Here is a 14841-nt window from a genome sequence, read left to right as displayed (position 1 = left end):
CACGTACCTCGGCTGCAAAGAAATCTGATTTCTGTTGGACAGTTAGCGAGCGATGGGTATAGAACAACTTTCACGGATGACCAGTGGAAGATCTCGAGAGGCTTGCTGATGGTGGCTAGTGGCAAAAGGGTTGGGACTCTCTATATCACCAATGGCACGCAAAACTCCATTGCTGTTGCAACTGCAGTTGTGGATGCCAAGGTGTGGCACCACCGACTTGGACACATGAGCCATCAAGGCATGATGACTATGCATCAGATGGGCAAGCTGCAAGGTCTTAAGGCGGTCAAGTTAGATTTCTGCGAGGACAGTGTTCTTGGGAAGCAGAAAAGGTGTCTTTCAGCGAAGACGGTCAACCTCGACAGCTGGAAAAGCTTGATCTCGTGCACACTGACGTGTGGGGACCCGCTCAATTATCTTCAGTTGGTGGAGCTCAGTATTTTCTGACCTTTATTGATGATGCTATCAGGAAGTTATGGATATTCTTCTTGAGACACAATCAGAAGTATTTGGTGTATTCAAGAGATGGCGAGTAGCGGTTGAACTCGAGACAGGAAAGAGGCTGAAATGCCTAAGATCCGACAATGGTGGTGAATACTGCAGCAAAGAATTTGAAAATTATAGTGCAGAGGCTGGAATAATTATGCAAAAAACTATTTCAGGAACACCACAGCAAAATGGAGTTGCTGAAAGGATGAACAGGACAATCAACGAGCGTGCCAGGAGCATGACGATACATGCTGGATTGCCACAGCAATTATGGGCAGAGACAGTTAGTACTGCTGCCTATTTGATCAACAGAGGGCCATCTAAGAAGCTACAACTTGAGATTCCTGAAGAAGAATGGATAGGGAAGAAGATTAGCTTGGCGCATCTACGGGTTTTTGGCTGTACCACATACGTCCATGTGGATTCCACCAAAAAAGGTAAACTAGACGCCAAATCAAAAAGATGCATCTTCGTTGGATATGGTGGTCATTAGTTTGGATATAGATTTTGGGATCCAGAAAATAGAAAAATCATCAGAAGCAAAAAATGTGATCTTCAACGAGAACGAGATGCAGAAGAACCCAGTTTCAGAAGAAAAACCTAAGGAGCCAAATTTTATAGATTATGAAGAGGAGTCTACAAATTCTGATAAGAAGGTTCAGTCCGGGCAAGAGACGGAAACTACAATTATGGCACCCCCTCCAAAGCGAAGAAGATCCACCCGTACCACACACGGAAAGCCTCCTCAGCGATATGATGGGACTCTTAGCTATTTGCTGCTCACAGATAGTGGTGAACCTAAATGCTATCAGGAAGCATTGCAGGTTGACGCCAAGAAGAAGTAGGAGTTTGCCATGGATGACGAGAAGTCATTGGAGCAGAATCAGACATGAGATCTGGTGGATCTACCCAAAAGTAAAAAACACTATCAAACAAGTGGGTTTCTAGGCTAAAGGAAGAGCATGACAGTAAGAAAAGACACAAGGCCAAATTGGTTGTCAAAGGTTTTCAGCAGAGAGCCGATGTTGACTTCACAGAAATATTTCCTCCTGTAGTGAAGATGAGCACCATTCGAACAGTGCTGAGCATGGTAACTGCAGAAAATCTGCACTTGGAGCAGCTTGATGTGAAGACAGTCTTTCTTCACGGTAATCTCGAGGAAGAGATCTACATGCAGCAGCCCGAGGGATACGTTAAGGGTGACTTAGTATGTAAGCTCAAGAAGAGCTTGTATGGATTGAAGCAATGAAGGATCTAGGAGCAACAAAGCAGATCCTTGGCATGCGGATCGCCAGAGATAGGTCTAAGCACATCCTCAAACTATCTCAGGTAGAGTACATTCGTCGAGTACTCAGAAGGTTCAGCATGGAGGGTGTTAAACTAGTTAGCACACCGATTGGTGCCCATTTCAAGCTTTCAAAGGGAAAAAATCCGAAGATACGGAAGGAAGTAGAGGACATGTCTAAAATCTCGTATGCATCGGCGGTAGGAAGCTTGATGTATGCAATGGTGTGTACATGATCAGACATTGCTCAAGCAGTGGAAATAGTGAGTCGCTTCATGAGCTGCCCAGTTTGGAGCATTGGAGAGCAGTCAAGTGTATACTCAGATATCTGAAGGGCACAAAAAGCATAGCACTATGCTATGGAGGGTCAGACATGGCAGGAGACTTGGAAGCAGGAGAAGCACAATAGGGTACTTGTTCACCCTGAGAAGCGGGGCTGTCAGTTGGATCTCCAGGTTACAGCCGGTAGTTGCACTATCAACGACAGAAGCTGAATATGTGGCAGCAACAAAGGCGTGCAAGGAATTGATATGGCTTCAGAACTTGATGAAAGAAATTGAGAAGGAGCAGAAGGATTGCTGGTTGTACTTCGACAGTCAAACCGCAATTCATCTAGCGAAAAATTCAGCCTTTCATGCGAGGACGAACCATATTAATATACGGTATCACTTCGTGAGGTCGATGCTCGAACAGAAGCTTGTCAGGCTGGAGAAGATCCACACCAGTAAGAATCCAATGGACATGTTGACGAAGGTTGTCATGGTGGAGAAGCTGAAATCGAATTCAGCTTCTGCTGGTCTTCTTTGAAGACATTGAGGAGGTACCATTTCGATTCAGTTACAGTGGAAGCAAAGGAACCAAAGTCTATGAGAAGGCATACCTAAGGTCTCCAAGTGGGAGATTGTTGGAGTGTGTGGAGACCCAAGGTGTTTCAGATTACACATGGATGTATTCTGGATCGAAATCTTGGATGTAGAAGCTTCTATAGGTTTTCAGCAGTTCAAGAGTCGACTCGCACCATGCCGAAGTCGACTCGTGCCGCGTCGGAGTCGGCTCGCGCCGCATCGGAGTCGACTCGCGCTGCGTCGGAGTCGACTCGCGTTGTGCTGAAATCGACTCGCGCCGTGCCAGAGTCGACTTCCATTTTTTGTCCAGATTTCGGAAGTTTCTGTCTCGCCTGAGAGAGTCGACTCGCGCTTTGTCGGGAACGACTCAAGCTTTTTCCAAATTTTGGATGTTTCTGTCTCGCCTGAGAGAGTCGACTCGCACAATCTGGAGTTGACTCGCACTGTGCGGGAGTCGACTCATGCTTTGCCGGAGTCGACTCCAGCTCAGACAAAATTGCTGAAACGAGCGTAAAGAGTGTTTTTTGGAAAAATCTCAAGGATATAAATTCGTGGCCAAAGACTCTGGGGATAACAACATAAGGAGAACGTTGTGACGGCTAGGGTTACAACGAGATAGAGAGAAAGACCTAAGAACGTGAGAGATTGAGGGGAAGAGTTTTTTTCTCTTGAAAAAGGAAGAAGGTTGTTTCTCCTTTGTTTGAACAATCAGTTTGTGATTGACTCGGAATTGTGTGTTGTAATTGTTCTACTGCAATAGAATCGAGCGGGCTTGAGAAAGTAGGCAAGTTTTGCCGAACCTCGGTAAATTCTGGTGTGTCATGTTAACTGTCTTCCATAGTGATTTGTTTCGTTGTTTTTCGTCTTGTGCAAGGTGTAAGATCCTGCGGTTCCGTGTTAGGATTGTCCTTCCCAACAGGTTATCGAACTTGCTGGATATTACGGGCTCTCCTTGATTTTGGGTATATTCCCATCTTTCTCCCAACACATACATTGCTACGACATCTAGAAACCACAATAAGCTAGTTTAAACTACTTTGTATTACAACAACCACTAAAAGATCATCCTTCTGCTCTCATGATTCAAGAATGAGGAACCCTTCCAGGAAACAGTAGCGAGGGGAACTGTCAAACTTGACAAACCTAGTCATGGAGTCGATGGGCAAGTTGGCATGGTTGTCTTCCTTTCGTACTAAGAATGGATGCCTTCTCTAATCTTGATCCACCTAGCCGCCATTTCTTGAATGCTAACATTGAAGACCGAGCAATTTCGAACACTTCCAACAGGCAAAAAAAATCAAAAATCAAAATATCAATGTCACATCAATGATTAGGAAATAAACCCAGACAGTTGTTCAAAGAACAGAAGCTCACATTGGGATTCCTCCTCTGTAAGAACTAAGATGTATGTTGATCTTGACTTGCTTAAAAAGCCTTAGAATTTCAGAATTTGGTTTGAGCTTTTGCAACGGCCTTAACTGTTGTGGAAAAGCTGGGCGAAAAAGGCATTCTACTTTCTCAGTAGAGGTTAGGACCTTAATTTCTTCTTTGTCCTTTTCATCATCCTTGGGCAAATTAGAATTAGAAGTGTCTTTCGGTCCCAACAAGACAGTTTCAATGACTTTCGCATTACGCAAAGTCATGATGCTCTTTGCATGCTCTGTATGCAAACCAGAAGGGGCCGTATTATTACTACCATGCACTTGTGGATTAGGTTGGGGTTGAGCTGTGTCATGTAAGAAGGGATTTCAGAGCAAATTCCAACAACGTGCGGCTCGGTCTACCAAAGATAACTGATCAGCCTTCCTGGCATGGGAACCTAGTCTCTATGACTTAGGTCACGCCTAACAACAATAATGCAGCAAAGCACAACACCAGAAAATACCATGAAGAAGAAAGAGAAATACAGGGGAAGAGAACTTTATGGAATAACCACTTCACTGATTACAATAAGCTCTCCTGGTCTTTCTGGTCTCTCGAGCTCTATCCGATACCAATCCCTCCCCTTTGAGGGTCCTCTTATAGAGGAGTAACCTCCAATTACAAGTCCCTCACGAACTCAACTTCCCATGTACAAGATAAGGATGAATTCTAGATAAGATAGAAAAACCCCGATTTCCGCAGGATTCTGCGTAATCAGCTGAAATGGCTAAGTTCGTGCCCCCACCGAACTTGGATTACAATGAAACTGGATTCGTTGGATTCAGAATGAAACATCCTTCCAGATGGCACCTTTCCCACTTTGAACAGAATTCTGTAAAGCCCTGAAATACCCCTCAACGTGAGAACGTGTGGAAACAGCGTTACAACCACGTTTTCTAACCATTTATCTTTTAGTTAGAAAACGTGTTAAAAACGTGTCCCTTGCCTTCTGGAGACTTATGCCACGTACCTCCATCAGTAGCACACATTTCTATGCATCCCAATTTCCCAAATTCAGCCCATGCTTCGAGATAAGCCCTCAACATTGAATCGGACTCGTTGCAGCAGCTTTCCTCCTAATGATGAACTAGCATATATTCTTGCCAATACACACCTTGGAGCACGTGCCCCCGGCCCCATGCTCTTGGGTATTCCTCCTGGATCTTGCACACATTTCCCTAGGTGATCCTAGGCCCAGATTTAGTCTCCAAGTTGCCCAAATCTCTAGAAAGCACGGTCAGACCTTGAACCCATCCAGCGACCTGATATGATCTATACCTTGATCCGCATCCAGTCTAGCCCCGATTCAAGGTGCCGTGACACCCTCCCCCACCTAAGCCGAAGTCGCCCCTGACGAGGCTAGGCGGTACTCATTAATGATGTCCTCCAACTGCCATAGTTCGTCACCATACTCCCAGCTTGCTTCTGAATCTGATAGTCCTTTCCATCGGACTAAGTATTGCACACGGTTACCCTTTTTCCTGTCCACCTTGATTTCAGAAACCTTCTTGGTGTAATGAACTCGTACGGCCACTGGAGCTCGCCCGCTTTGAGCCCGAGAAGGGTTAGTTGTGTCCTCTTTGAACGGTTTCAACAGGGACATGTTGGACATCGGGTGCACTTTCAACTTCGAAGGCAGCGATAATCGGTACGTTGTCTCTCCAATTCGATGTGTGATGATGAAGGGACCTTCATACCTCCTCACAAGTGCTTTGTGGTAGCCCGACTTCAATTTCATGTGATGGTAAAGCTTCACCAATACCCGATCACCAACCTGAAATTCAGCTGCCGCCGCTTTATGTCAGCCCATTTCTTCATCCGTTTGGTCGCCTTCAACAAGAAGACCTAAACCAAATCTGTATCCTCCTTCAGATCCCTCACGAACCTATAGGCGGTCGGACTACGTCCCATGCAGTCCACTGCGATACTTTCCGGAGTGTCTGGTTGTAGCCCTGTAATCACCTCAAACGGTGATTTACCCGTCGACTCCGATCGCTGTAAGTTGTAGCTGAATTGGGCTTGGTTCAAGAGTCGCACCCAATCCCACTGGTTGGCACTCACATAGTGCCTCAAATACATCTTCAATAATGCATTGGTTCGCTCTGTTTGGCCATCAGTTTGAGGGTGGTAGGCCGTGGACATCTTCAGCTCCGTTTCGAGTATCCAAAATAACTCTGTCCAGAATCTTCCCGTGAAGCGAGCATCGCGATCGGAAACGATGCTCCATGATATTCCCCAATATTTCACCACATATGTGAAGAACAACCGCACCACGTCCTCCGCATGGCAAGTAGTAGGTGCTGGAATGAAGACTCCATACTTCGAGAAGTGATCCACCGCGACCATGATAGAGCTATTCCCATCCACCGGAGGTAGTCCGATGATGAAGTCCATGGGGACACTCTTCCACGGATGCTTTGGTATAGGTAATGGTTCCAACAACCCCGCAGGCCGTCGATGTTCGACCTTGTCTTGTTGGCATAGCAGACAAGTGCGAACGTACTCCTCGATGTCATCCCATATCTTTGGCCAATAGTAGTTATGTTCTATAAGAGCTTGGGTCCGATTCACCCCCTGGTGTCCCGCCCACATAGAATCATGGTGTTCTCGCAACACCTCGCACCTCAGCCCTCCACCTGAAGGCACATAGACACGTCGCCCTCGTGTCAATATCAACCCTCCTTCGGTCCAGAAACGTCGCGCCTTGCCGTCTTTGATGAGTTCATGGATCCTTCTCCATCTCGATTTTGACCCTCTCCATTGGGTTACCTGCTGGTTCGAAAAAGGAAGAAACCGCAGCCAACTGTACCTTCCTACTCAAGGCATCAGGGACCGAATTAGTTCGGCCCGGCTTGTACTCGATGTCGAAATCGAATTCAGTGAGAAATTGCTGCCATCTCGCCTGCTTGGGGGTGAGCTTTGGCTGGGTCTGAAAGTAGCTTATGGCCACGTTATTAATGCACACAACAAACTTAGATCCGAGTAGGCAATGACGCCAGGTTCGAAGACAATGCACAATTGCTGTCATCTCCTTTTCATGAACCATATACCTGCGCTCGGTGTCGTTCAACTTTCGACTCTCGTATGCCACTGGGTGCCCTTCCTGCATGAGCACCCCTCCAACGGCAAAATCCGATGCGTCGATGTGGACTTCAAAACAAGTGGAAAAGTCCGGTAGCATGAGGACCGGCTCCACCATGACCGCCTGCTTGAGACGATCAAATGCCTCCTGACATTGGTTTGACCACTGCCATGGTCGATCCTTCTTTAATAAATCCGTCAGTGGGGCACCTAACTTCGAATATCCGATGATGAACCTCCTATAGTAATTTGCCAAGCCAAGAAAAGAGCGTAAGTGTGTAACTCGTGTAGGTACCTCCCACTCGGCTATGGCTGAAATTTTCGAGGGATCCGTCAAGACCTTCCATCCCCAATGATGTTTCCGAGGAGCGGCACCCTCCGCTGTGCAAACACACACTTTTTCCTTTTAACAAAGAGCTGGTGCTGCCGTAAGGAGGAGAAGACGTGCCTCAGGTGCGCCACATGCTCATCCAACGTCTGGCTGTACACAACAATGTCATCCAAGTATACTACCACAAATTTATCAATGAAGTCATGGAGTACATGCTACATCAAAGCACAGAAAGTTGCTGGTACGTTGATGAGGCCAAAAGGCATGACAAGGTACTCGAAGCTCCCGTACCTTGTCACACATGCAGTCTTCTCAATGTCCTCCGCCACGCGGACCTGATAGTACCCGTAGCACTTCCTTATAGCGCCGATCCATATCGAAGGAAATCTGGTTTAGCTGAGTGGCGATCTCACCTCGGAGGGTTGCGTCCCTACCCTCAAGGTCCTCCATCCGCCCTTCATCCTCAGCTATTTGGGCCTCGCACCTCCGTAATCGATTGTCGGTGGAGATAACTAGAGATGCAATACGTAAACCATGCAGGAAATCATCAACTGGATGTGTTCCACATATCACCGTACCTCCTCCTGAGGCTGGATAGGGATCCATGGTCGAGGAAGAAAGGTCCTCAACAGTAACTTCCATGGTGGGAATGGCGGACGCATCATCCTCGACCGTGGATCCCAATCCAGCCTCAGGAGGAGGCACAGCAATGGGTGTAGCACATCCAGTTGATGATTTCCTGTATGGGTTACGTATTGCATCTCCGGTTATCTCCGCCGACAATCGATTACGGAGATGCGAGGCCCAAATAGCTGAGGTTGAAGGGCGGATGGAGGACCTTGAGGGTAGGGATGCAACCCTCCGAGGTGAAATCGCCGCTCAGCTGAACCAGATTTCCTTCGATATGGAGCGGCGCTATAAGGAAGTGCTGCGGCGTAACGAGGAGTTGGAGATCATGGTGAAGGCTCTCCAAAATCAGGTGGTTGACCTTTTAAAGGAGAGTACCACCACAGGCATATCCTCTTCTCCATTAACAATGGAGGTCGCAAGAGAGGCTACGCGCCCCCTGCAGAAGCATGATGTTCCCAAGCCACAGGAGTTCTGCGGACGACGGTCCGCGAAGGAGGTGGATAACTTTCTTTTCGCCGTGGAACAATACCTGCAGGTTACCGGCATGAGGGAGGAAGCCATGAAGGTGAGCACAGCGGCCATGTTCTTGAGGGACGTGGAGATCGCAAACCTCTACGAAGTAGAAAAATGCATAAAAGCTCTTGTAGTTTATTTACTATGGGAAAATTGGAAGTTTGAAATATATCTGCATATATTTTCGGTAATAGACATGATGAATGTTCTCCACCCAGAAGGGTTCAAGGACCACCATTGTTGGGCTTCAAGTAAATGATTTGGCCGGTATCCTGATTTACTGAAAGGGAAATTTGGTTTCATCACCGATGGAGTGGATCAGGTTTCGTGTAATAATAACATCTCATAAGACTTTTTGATCATCGCGCTCTTAGAGATAAATTGTATGACATATGGAAGAACTTGTGTTGGGCACTCGACTGGTACATGGGGATGTTTGATGGCATTAGAGTTGTGATTCTGGGACTCAAGTGAATTACTTAAATATATATATATCTATGTGTGTGTGTATGTGTTTGATGGCATTAGAGTTGTGATTCTTAAGTGCATCGTCTATATGCACTTAAGAAATACGTGTAGCCAAAATGTTTATGAACTCGGAAGTTTCTACCATCATCATGGACCCTGGCTAGACTGAAATCCTAGCTTCTACTAACTTGGAAACCAAAATATTTTTTGGGTTTAAGCTTTCTTCTTCAACCTCTTTCTTCCTTTCTAGGACACCCCTGCCAGCTTCTGCCTTCAAACTTATTTTCTGTGGTGCTTTCAACTCTTTTCCTCCCATTCTAGCTGTGGCTTTCACTCTGACCCTGCTGTCTCTGCTGAGTTCCTTGCTGTCTGGGAAGGCTTAAGAGCTACGTTCTCCGTTGGGGCTTTGCTGGACAGTGAAGTGAAAATGGGACACTTCAGTTGTTATTAATTGGCTCAAAAAGCCACCTGATAAGTCAAACTCAATCTTGAATACTGTTTCCTTCTTCAACATGCTAGATCTTCCAAAGTTCAGCACATCTACAGAGAAACAAATCAAGCCGTATATTGGTTGTCTGAAGGCAGCATTTCTGCTCGAGACTCCTTGTGGAATGAAACTCCTCATGAGTTACTATCCTTTGTTTCTACTGTCTCTAATCCTTGTATGTTTCAACGTTCTGTAGATATTAATAGTTATGCTCTGCCTTTCTTATCAAAAAAAAGATGTTTATGAACTCTCTCGGGAGGGAAGGATTCCTAATGCACTTGACAGATGCCCCTGTTGGATGCAATGTATTGATTTGTTGGGGTGCTTTCCATAAATCAGAATTTTTTTTCAACTTCAGTAGGATGGACATTTTGAAATAATTGGCATTGCCACATTACCTCTTAGTAGGATGTTTTCGGCCTAGCGATACAATTGGACCAAGCTTCAGGATGAAGGTATAGGAATTTCTATGCTGCTATCTGAATGTGCTGTCCGTGTTGCCTTGGCGAGATTTTATACGTGGCAAAGCAATGTTCTTTAATAGCGATATGCATAGGTGATTAGGCATCTATGTAAAATCTATATTCCTATTTGTGACAATTGACTTCTACTTATGGACATTGATTGGTACTTTTGGATCTCCAGGTTCATGGATTGTTGCATGTTAACCATATCAGCTCATCCATTGCCACATTGTCGCATGCGGACTTCCAAATGGATGACCTACATTTAGTTCCTTGCTGAATCTTTGGGGATTTCTACTTGAACTAGCATATCTCTATAATATTAATAGTCAAATTTAGTAGGATGTTTTGTTTGCTATCCTATCAATTTAATTGTACCATTTTGTTGTTTCAGTAGGATGCAGAATTTCATCACAAACAAGAAACACAAGCCTCTACTTTTTTATGTAAAAAATATGCTGGGGCCACAATAGTATTTGAGATCTTGTAGTCTGTTACTACTAAATTTTAACCAGCATATCAAAGACAATCTTACTTGGATTGTCTTAGGGTAGTTGCTACGGCATCTAGAAACCACAATAAGCCAGTTTAAACTACTTTGTATTACAACAACCACTAAAAGATCATCCTTCTGCTCTCATGATTCAAGAATGAGGAACCCTTCCAGGAAACAGTAGCGAGGGGAACTGTCAAACTTGACAAACCTAGTCATGGAGTCGATGGGCAAGTTGGCATGGTTGTCTTCCTTTTCGTACTAAGAATGGATGCCTTCTCTAATCTTGATCCACCTAGCTGCCATTTCTTGAATGCCGAGCAGCTTCGAGCACTTCCAACAGGCAAAAAAAAGAAAAATCAAAATATCAATGTCACATCAATGATTAGGAAATAAACCCGGACGGTTGTTCAAAGAACAGAAGCTCACATTGGGATTCTTCCTCTGTAAGACACTAAGACGTGTCAAGAATTTGGGGACGGTCGCAACAGAAGCACTATGTGACTTGCTCAATATCTCCTTGAATCTATGGGTGAATGCATAATGAAGGAAGGATCCGATACTTTTGTCGCTAACCCTGTCCACAGCAGAGCCTGAGAGATTATAGACTTTCATGCAACTGAGAAGACTAGTTCTTTCTATTTCTTTTAATTAAAAATCAATCTCATCAATCCAGACTGACAGCTTGATCATAGGGAATAGAAATTCTTTAAAGAAAATTGCTAGTTTCAGCATAATTACAAAGTAAAGAGTTTGGCAAATCATAAGTATTTTCATTATCAATAGTTAGACCAGCAAATAAACCCATGTTTGGATTGAAACTCAATTACTGATACAAGACCCTTCTGAAATAGAATAGCACTAATATCTGCAAATTGAATCACTTGGCATCATTAGTAGCAGACAGGACAACATAGCTGAAAGTGGGTCCGTTAAAAACAGATCTGGTCTTAATTGAAATGCATATCAGGTCTCATTCAGATATAAAAACTATATCTGGCACAGGGATAAAAAGATAGAAAATTTGTCGTATATTGATACGGATAAAGATTATAAGTTTTTCTGCATTCAGATTCAAATATCTGGATATCCTTTTTTCAAGATTTTTAGATTTGGATATCCAGGTACTTAACATATTCATGAAAAAATAAACCCTTTCTAATTGGAAATGTGCATAGGGACTCCTCTAACATTGACATTGATGAGCACATGTTCATGACGACCACCAACAGGGCTTTTAATTATCTGAATTCTCCAAACAAGGTTCTTGTTGCTCTCCTTCTTTGAGAAGAGATATATGTCTAGATTTTATGATCTAATTCAGCTTTCACATATATAACTTGCTCAAGTTGTTGCCAAATAATGCAAATGCAACTCCTTCATTTCTGTATCCTAAATGAAATTCAACGTTACATCCGCATCTATTTAGAACAAACATGGACATGATTAATATCCAATTCATATCTGTTTAAAATAAATATAAAAAAATTCTAGTATCCCTTTAATTCCAATATCTGTATTACTACCCTCTGAATAAATATGGATTTGCCAGCATCTGATCCATATTCAATTCATTTTCAACCCTAAACATAGGCATGAAATCAGTCTGACTCCATCTTCTTTCTGATTCTGTAAAATGTCACATTTATTTGCAATGGGCTCTATAAATCTTCTCACACTAACCATATCATTCAGCAATTTGAGCTTTATATTACAGGTTTCCTAAGCTTCAATCCTTATAAGACACTTTCCTGCTGGAGCGAGTCAAAAACATATGCTAAACCTCAATCTAATTCTTTTCTATCTGTCAACTGTCGCACCTTGTTGCTATTCTATTAGATATTTATCATCAAGATCCCTAACTATGATAGATATATCAATCTAACAAGCTACAAACCAATCTGTCACATGAATATGGAAGCATACAAAATTATATAAATGAGATGGTACAGCATGATTTTAATTTGGATTTTGCATAGATGCATTAAAGAAGGTACCTGTTCTGGATATAAAGAAATGCACTGAAGCATTATTGATGGAGTAAAAACGTAATAAAGAATAAAATTTATAAAGAAATTCAACCGTCTTCCTATTAGTTGCATCTTTATCCCTTCTCCCATAACATGCTTGAAGATCCAAAACTTTCGCAAAACAAGTGTTCCTACAGAGGCTACTGTAATAATCTGTCTGGCTAGTTATAGATTAGAGAACTTACAGGGGGGCAATCTAGCATCCCAATTCATAAAAGTAGGGGCAACGGATCCTCAAATCCACGCATGCTGCATCAGCCTGGATTTCCTTCCTGGTTCTGTGACATCAAGGTACACAATTTGCAAATAAAAGATCTCTAAAGCACTCATGATAGGGCGCCCTACAATTAGAGGTGGTTTGGGGGTTGGTGCAGGGGAGGCACCGAAAAAGTTATAATCATTTCAATTTTCAACAATGTACAAAATCCAGCATAACAAAAATTGCTGATTTGTTAAGTTTTGTTCTTAAGGTATCATGGAGGGGTACCCAAATGGCTGATGATGTGGAAGTGGAGTCCTCAAGGACATCCAAAGACAAGATGCCACAATCTTTTTATAAAGAGATATGTGGTATCCTGAAATTTTAGTATTATGGGATCAACAGCTTCCCTTATTCCTCCCGCTTCACTTCCCCTACTTCTTCTCAGCTGAATCTAGGTCTTTGTCATGCTCATGACATGCATGCAGAATTCATACAGATCGAATTTTTGAGCAGTAAGCAAAAAATGGAACCTACTCCTGGCTAAAACAGGCAGGAACACTAATCGATACTGCTTGTCTCAAGTACAACTCATGAGCAAGCCAAAAGGGCAGGTCCACTTTAGCACCTTTTTCAACCTATATAGAATCAAAGAACATAAACATCAAGTGTCACCTGCTTATGGTTTCTAGAGAACTTGCACTGTTTGTTTCTGAACCAGGATCTAGCAGGCCAAAACCATGTGCTCCAACTTGAAAAACAACTGAAATGGGCTGCAAGCACAACATTGATCAAGACATAATTTGTCAAGATTCTGCATCATCTCAAGGACAAGAAATGAAAATCTAGTAGTCCTAACCTCTTCCTCCATGATGATGTCATCTCTATCATAATATCCTGGCATTTTCTCCAGCTGAGATCAAAGACTGCAATTGCCCATTTTCTACCAGCAAAGATGACAGGTTCACACCTTAAGACTGTCAAAAATGCTAATTGCCATAAAAATTGGATATGAAATCTATTAAGCTTCAGACTTATACACAATAAGTAAGAATGAGTTGACATCAAGCTATAAAGTTAAAGTCATTGTGAATCACATGCCAAGAAAAAGCTGACTACAGTTGAGAGTCCATGTCTCCGTTTAGCTCTTTAATAACTGGAGTAAGTAAATCGCAGTATGATTTTCCCTACAATATATAATACAATTAATTACAAACAGGATAGCATGAGTCTCAATTTCACAATGGTTGCAAACAGTGTAAATTCTACCAACCTCCATACAGCTGCAGTTATGTTGTCCTAAATTGGTTTCTGCTTTACAGGTACATAGGTGTGATGTTTGGACAAGTAATCTTGTTTTACTTTGCAATGTTTGTGTGGTTGCAGTTACACTGTCATGAGATGTGATGTTTAGGCAAATAATCTTGTTTGTGTCATAATTTTTTCCCATTTTTTCTTGTATATTCTTGTAGTTTGCTTACATTTGCATTTCAAGGTGAAAATTGGGGTTCAAAACCATAAAAAATCGAGAATAAATCCAAAGAAGTGGCAGCACACCAGCAGGCACTCTATCCAAGGCAGAAAAGTTTGAAGGCAAGGACTTTTGGAGTGCAAGAATTTTGGTACACAATGGTTGGAGCACTGCAGTGCGGCACAAGATTAAGAAGCACATGAAACTATAAATATCAATGACAAATAAAAATGGGAACTGCACGCTGAGACAACCATTTTATTGTTTTCATAGATGAGGCATTGTATGAGCGGTCACCAAGGATCTACTCATAAGTTGCAGGGAAATCTCAATAGTTTGTGCATGAAAAGCTGCTTGGCCAACAGATTATTTCTCAACTCAAAGTGTAACATGTCATGGATGACAACAGAAACAAGTCTTCCTAAAACTTAATTCATGTGACATAAGATGTCACCTATGGTTTCATGTTACATGAAATGACACTGCATTCATGCAGTTGAGTTCTGCTATTGCTATTCATAATCCTACCATTTGGACAACTGATTGGTTGGTAAAAACAAAGTACTTAGTTTTTGTGTAGTGAACTCCAAAACTATTCAGAACACTTTAACTATGTTGTGGCATCCAAAAGTT

General features: G+C 43.0%; 1 pseudogene; it reads right to left on the bottom strand.

The window, feature by feature from the left end:
* Window positions 1-3766: 3766 nt before the first annotated feature.
* LOC149751208 (DNA replication complex GINS protein PSF3-like) lies at window positions 3767-13936 on the bottom strand (annotated as a pseudogene).
* Window positions 13937-14841: the final 905 nt, after the last annotated feature.

Source organism: Phoenix dactylifera, chromosome 15 (genome assembly GCF_051530095.1).
Source record: "Phoenix dactylifera cultivar Ajwa chromosome 15, Ajwa_hap1_PhDact_Kaust_v1.1, whole genome shotgun sequence".
Classification (NCBI taxonomy): Eukaryota; Viridiplantae; Streptophyta; class Magnoliopsida; order Arecales; family Arecaceae; genus Phoenix; species Phoenix dactylifera.
Note: the sequence above shows the minus strand (reverse complement) of the source record. Positions and strands in the feature narration are given on the sequence as shown.